Source organism: Chiloscyllium plagiosum, unplaced genomic scaffold, assembly GCF_004010195.1.
Source record: "Chiloscyllium plagiosum isolate BGI_BamShark_2017 unplaced genomic scaffold, ASM401019v2 scaf_884, whole genome shotgun sequence".
Taxonomy (NCBI): Eukaryota; Metazoa; Chordata; class Chondrichthyes; order Orectolobiformes; family Hemiscylliidae; genus Chiloscyllium; species Chiloscyllium plagiosum.
The window spans coordinates 1,258-7,248 of NW_025207059.1; the positions used below are offsets into that span (position 1 = coordinate 1,258).

The window sequence follows — 5,991 nt, forward strand, 5'->3', positions numbered from 1 at the left end:
TGACTTGGAAAAGAAAATGGCGTACCTTTTAATTATTCCAATTCAATCTACATTTCAATGCAGTTTAGGCAACAGGCTCAAATTATTCTTTGATATTTTATAATAGCGTCGATGCATATAAACACACTATTGGAGTTCCAATTTGAATAAGAAGGCTGTGATCATCCAAAAACAGCCACATTGAAAATCGTCGGCAATAGCGACGAGAGGAGGATTCAAACCCACGCGTGCAGAGCACAATAGATTAGCAGTCCATCGCCTTAACCTCTCGGCCACCTCGTCAGGTGAGCGGCTACCCCTCTGATCTTATGAATAAGTGAATTGTAAATTATGTACACAGATATTTCTCCTTGGTATTGGTGAAATGATAAATAGCACATATGGTTCCTAGAGTATCGTCTGACCTCTGGGCTGTGGGGCAAGTGCACTCCGAATGTGACACTCTGCTCACAGTGATCAGAGTAAAAATGAAGAAATGACTGCAGCAAGATCTGTTGAATTCTGTGAAGATTTGAAGTCAATGGAGTGGAGAGCCGGTGACAGCAGGAGATGTAAAGTTGTGTGTTAGGAATTGTTTTCCAAACTGGAGGAGAGTACATAGTGCTCAATGTCATTGTTCGGAACACCTTTCTTCCGCTCAGATATTTTTGACACGCCCTTGTGTACAGGACAGACAATTTCAAAATCCTAAATAAGGCTAAACTGACAATTGAATTCAACAATGCAAAAACCTTGATCTGTATCATTTCCTGGGCCGTGCGACAAGATGATCACAGCAACACAGTGAGCGAGTGTCTGAAGGAAAATGAGTGCAGTGCCAGAAATCATTCTGGGAGCAGCAGTTGACACACAGGGAAGTGCATTCCCCCAACAGGGACACTTCCCAAACAGCGGAATGCGTGGAAGAGTTCAGAAGTGGTTTACACTTTGGAATTCGATGCCAGAGATACAATGGAGATCTGTCATTGAGTCTGTTCAAGATGTCAATTTTAACATTTCTACCGATGAAAAACAAAATAAAAGGTTCATGGGTGAGTGAATGTAAATGTTGAAATTGTGCATTTCAACAAACTACCCATCTTTGCAATGAGTAGCTCACCACATTCCTTACAAGGGGTCAGACCCACTGGTGAAGATGATCGCATAATGCCAGTTATGGAATCAGAGAAACTCGGTTCCTTACCGTTATGGTACAGCCAGGCATGTGGAGGTAAGCATTAATGTGTTGCTTCAGTGCTGCAGGTGACCAGTGCAAGGTATCTCTGTGCCAGTATAGTGGGCTGTGCTCTGCCGAAGTTTTAAGTTTGAGCCTCACATGAAACAGCTTTGAGTTGTTGTCGTGTTAAGAGGTACGGATGGAAGGTGATATTGAGCAAAGTCAAATTTATGGAAAATTACCAGTTTTTGTGGATTGAGAAACGGCCTTTTCTGGATAATGACACCTTGATCAACAAACATACTGCTAATATTTAAAACGTGAAGAGACGTGTGTGGAAAGAGAGCCAAAGGTGATTTTTCAGTAGACTGATGACGTTTCCCATGTGCACTGCGTTTAATTCCGGAAAAATCGATGTTGACCTGTTTCCCATGTTATGCATTTTGTGCAAACTCGCAATGGTCATTGGAATAATCAAAAAAAAGACTGATCTCATAGGACCGTCGGAATATTGTTTTCAATTTTAGTCAGAGCATCTTTCAGCTGAAACGGTGTGCTGCAGAGAAGCAAACTCGCAATGTTCATTGGAATAATCAAAAAAAAAAAGACTGATCTCATAGGACCGTCGGAATATTGTTTTTAATTTTAGTAAGAGCATCTTTCAGCTGAAACGGTGTGCTGCAGAGAAGTACAGAGGGTTAAAAATACAAAAAAGACAGGGTCTACTTGGTGGTGGAGATAAGAAAGCGTGAAATACACCTAATATCATGTGAATGTGGTCACATCTTTAAAGTAGGTGTTGTGTCTCCAAGTGACGATTCAATTGCTACTCATTAGGATGCAACTTCTGTCTGCAGCTATTTTAAGACATCGGCTGCATTGAGAATGCTTCACCTTGAATAATACGCTACACCTGTCAAATCCATGAACTTTTTATACTCAATCTTATTCAGCTGTACGTGTTCATGAAATGCCTTTTTGTCTGAAAACAACCATATTCGAAATTAATCCAGACCCACACGATTTCTTTCTTTCATGGGTAAATTCCCTCCTTGTACGTTTGTTCGTGCATCTTTTAAAACACTACGAAATCAGAAATCTACGTTTTATTTCCAGAACGTCATTCAGGATTTCAGTAACTTTATTGAGTGGAAGAAACTCTCATCCAATCGTTTCTTAATCATTCACTAATAGTTTTGAAGGTCTAACTAAAGTTGTTGATTCACTTGAAAGAGGGAACTTCCCCGAGTTAGTCACTTCAAATCTCACATTATGTGAAAATCTCTTTTGTTTACTTTTAAACTTGAGTGTTTCTGGTCTAGCATTTCCACATCTCGTGAATAAACTCCTTCATTCTCTCTATCATGCCGATGAAACCATTTCTAAGCTCGCCGATGTCTTTATGTCTCGGGAAACCCCGTCCCTCGGCTTCCTAATATCTTGATATTCAGTAAGCAGCGTCTGTGCCTTTTTTAACCTCTTCACATGTCTTTGGTGGAGAATGAGGACAAGGATTACACACAATGCTCCCACTGAGGGTGACCTAAAGATTTCACAGTTATGCGATGAACTTTTTGCTTTTTAAATATAATTTCTCTAAATCTCCATGACCCGAGTGAGTCGCAGCTATTTCTAATGTTAACTGAAGTTCAAATACATCACATTCGGGCTCTAGTCATTCCAGTGCAGGATGATTCTGGACAGTAAATATCATTACGAAATGCCACCGTGGATCTGAAATCAACACTTTCCACATAGTAGTTGTCGTAGCTTTTGTATCGTATTTCCGTGTTCTTGCCCACTTTGTTCATCACTTCATGTGTCCCTGTATTGAGTTCTACTGAATTATTAATTAGTGAATGGAGACATTCCCTTCACCCCTTATTCGAAACTCCATGGAGCATTGAATAAATGTACTTATATGCTTCCAGAGGACAGTCCTGCCATTACTGCGATGAATCAGTGAACTTTCTCTACGTATCCACGAAGGCAAAGATTTCGTTCGACAGTTTAGGAGATTAATACAGCACTGAAGCCCATGTGTGCGTTCATTAAAACTTTGGGCGGCACGGTGGCACAGTGGTTAGCACTGCTGCCTCACAGCGCCAGAGACCTGGGTTCAGTTCCCGCCTCAGGCGACTGACTGTGTGGAGTTTGCACATTCTCCCCGTGTCTGCGTGGGTTTCCTCCGGGTGCTCCGGTTTCCTCCCACAGTCCAAAGATGTGCAGGTCAGGTGACTTGGCCATGCTAAATTGCCCGTAGTGTTAGGTAACGGGTAAATGTACGGGAATGGGTGGGTAACGCTTCGGCGGGTCGGTGTGGACTTGTTGGGCCAAAGGGCCTGTTTCCACACTGTAAGTAATCTAACCTAATCTAAAGCAGTTGCAGCAAGATTTTCAGACTAAGATTTTGCAATCTGCTTCCATTGCTTGTCCAAAAAGTTACATTCCAAATTGTGGTATGTTTGTGAAAGATAGCATTTTTGGAATCTTGAGCAATGACATTTAAATTTTGCCAGAACAATATCATTCACTGTTCTCCCTTTCCCTAATGGTTCCCCATTTAATATCCGGTATTTTCTCAGTTTATCTTACTGTTTCAATAATTCAAACAATCTCGCTCCTGATTACCAATCTGAGAGAATACCATAATGTTATTAATTTATATGCCGTGCACCTGTAGGGCACGGTGACCAAGTGGAAAGGCATTGGTCACGTGAACCAAGTAGCAGGAGCGGGTTGGTGCAATCTGGCCTTTCGATCGCAGTCATATTCAAAACATTTAACATAATCTTGAGCCAAATCATATTCGTAGAGAATAAGAAAAAAAAGCAAAATAACTGCCGATGTTGAAAATCAAACAAAAACAGGTTGCTGGAAAAGTTCAGAAAGTCTGGCAGCATCTGTGGAGGAACGGACCCAGTTAATCTGAAACGTTAACTGTGACTCATCTGCACAAATGCTGCCACTTCTGCTGAGGTTTTACAGCATTTTTTGTTTATGTTTGAGATTGGCAGATGTTGCAGCACATTATGAAAACGGTGCTTTCTGGAGGCAAACAGAAATGACGGACCTGGTAGTGTGAAATGAAACCGCAATAATGAATGAATCGAAAGTGTGATGCTGGAAAAGCACAGCAGGTCAGGCAGCATCCGAGGAGCAGGAGAATGGACGTTTCAGGCGTAAGCCCTTCATCAGAATGAGGCTTGTGAGACGGCGTGAGAAGCCAGGCGCCAACTCGCAGACAACTCTTCCTACTGCCCCCGATCACAGCCTCACCTCCCATCATCTCCCAGATCATTAGGAATGAGGCTTGTGAGACGGCGTGAGAAGCCAGGCGCCAACTCGCAGACAACTCTTCCTACTGCCCCCGATCACAGCTTCACCTCGCATCATCTCCCAGACCATCACAATCTCATATCATTTGGGGAATCTCTCATCCACAGCCTCCAACCTCATTGTCCATGAACCCCGCATTTCCCATTCTACCTCCTTCCTAAGACCTGTTGTCTCATCCTGCGCCTGTCCGACCCGACTCATCTCTTCCTACCTCAGCACCTTACTGTTTCTCCAGTCCAGGAAATCCCCACCTACGTTCATGACACTACCTATGCATTTCAACTCCTCCAAGACTTTTGTTTCCCTGGCCCACAATGCATCATCTTCACTTTGGACATCCAGTCCCTCTGCACATCCATCTGCCATGACGAAAGTCTCCAAGCCCTCTGTGTCTTCATCTCACCCCAGCCCAACTAGTACATTTCACCGACACCCCTCATCCACCTATCTGAACTGATCCTCATCCTCAACAACGTTTCTGTCCAATAATCCCACTACCTCCAAACCAAAGGGGTAGCCATGGGCACCCGCATGTGACCTAGTTGTGCCTGCCTGTTTATCAGATATGTGGAATTATCTGTCTTTCGCAGTTACACTAGCACCTCACTCCTATTGTTCCTCCGCTACATTGATGAATGCATTGGCGCCACTTCGTGCTCCAACGAGGAGGTTGAACAGTTCACCAACGTTACCAACTTTTTTCACCCCGACCTCAAATTCCCCTGGATCTTCTTGGCAACTTCCCTCCCCTTTTCGGACCCGTCTCCAGCGAATGACAGACATATGCTACAAGCCCTTCCAGTGCATCTACTCCACTTCACTCACCACCGCCCTCAAACCCCACCCCTCCCGCAACAAGGACAGAACTCCATGGTCCTCAACTTTCACCTCACCAACCTCCACATAAAACACATCATACTCCACCACTTCTGCCATCTCCAAACAGACCCCACCATCAGATATATATTTCCCTCCACACCCCTATCAGCATTCTGAAAAGACCATTCCCTCTTCTAACCCCTCGTCAGGTCTACAACCCCCAATAAACCCTCACCCCACTACTGGCATCTTTCCCTGCCACTGCAGGAAGGGTAAAACCAGCGCCCACACTACTTCACTCATCTCCGTCCTAGGCCCCAAGGGATCCTTCCACATCCGTTAGAAGTTCACCTATACCGCTTCCAATGTCATCTACGGCTTCCGTTGCACACTGTGTAATCTCCTCTACACCAGGGAGACAGGATGCCTTCTTGCAGATCATTTCAGAGAACATCTCTGCAACACCTGCACCTACCAACTTCACCATCCCATGACTGAACACTTCAACTTCCCCTCCCACTCCGTAAAAGACTTACAGGTCCTGGGCCTCCTTCACTGCCAAACCATAACCACCAAATACCTGGAGGAGGAACGCCGTATATTTCGCCTTGGGACTCTGTCACCTCACGCGAGAAGTGTGGATTTGAAAAGTTTCCTCATATCCCTTCCCCCATATC

At 44.1% G+C, this 5,991-nt stretch overlaps 1 non-coding gene across 1 annotated transcript; it reads right to left on the bottom strand.

The window, feature by feature from the left end:
• Positions 1-200: 200 nt before the first annotated feature.
• trnas-gcu lies at positions 201-282 on the bottom strand. Its single transcript has one exon. It is a non-coding gene; the product is annotated as a tRNA-Ser (tRNA).
• Between the last annotated feature and the right edge of the window lie 5,709 nt (positions 283-5,991).